Below are 770 nucleotides of genomic sequence, written 5' to 3'. Positions count from 1 at the left end.
TAAAAAAAAAAAAAGACTGGACAGTTTATGTTTCAGTGGTGTAGCATGGATGGTTAAATTAGTGGCCTATAACTGTAGTTATTTGTTCCAACACAGAGAAATAAATACACATAACGTGCATCTTGAAAATAAGTGCCACTTTGTGATCTAACCACGAGCACTAGTTTCTGTGCCTGAGCTTTCGGTTTCACTGGATAGGAATGCCACAGATTGTATCTCTGAGACATGTGATGGCCTAAAGCGGGGGCTGATTTGCAAGCACTTTGCAGAGCAGATTGGCTGTCAGTGTGACTGTCTGATGTCATTGTTGTGAGAGGGAGAAAAAAAGTGGATGGCAACGAGAGCTCCAGTTTCAGTCTGGAGCTGTGATTTACTCTCAGGACGGTCAACAACAGAGGTGATACTGCAGCTTTGTGGCACACCTCTGATCTCTGTTCAGATGTACTTTACATTCCTCACTGTTTCAGTCATGCATCAGTTTTTAGATAGATTTTCTTCCCTACAGGCAGCCTTTTAGTTTCTATAAAAGTGAACTTGCAGTGAATTGAAATGTAAGCAGGACAAACCATCATGTACACTAAAATCACTTTGCAATAGGCACTGCTTTTATGAAGCCTCACGTTTGTCTGGCACTGAATCAGAGGTGTTTAAAGTTGGTTGGGTGATTTAAGAGGTATTTCTAATGTATTACTACGTGGGTCTAGTTGTCGTAGTTATTTCTATAGGGTGTGCACAGAGTCTTAAAGTCTGAAATCCAATAATCTGAATTT

Source organism: Morone saxatilis, unplaced genomic scaffold (genome assembly GCF_004916995.1).
Source record: "Morone saxatilis isolate NCDOM2014 unplaced genomic scaffold, NCSU_SB_2.0 Contig21, whole genome shotgun sequence".
Classification (NCBI taxonomy): Eukaryota; Metazoa; Chordata; class Actinopteri; family Moronidae; genus Morone; species Morone saxatilis.
The sequence above is the reverse complement of the archived record's forward strand: the minus strand, read 5'-3'. Positions refer to the sequence as shown.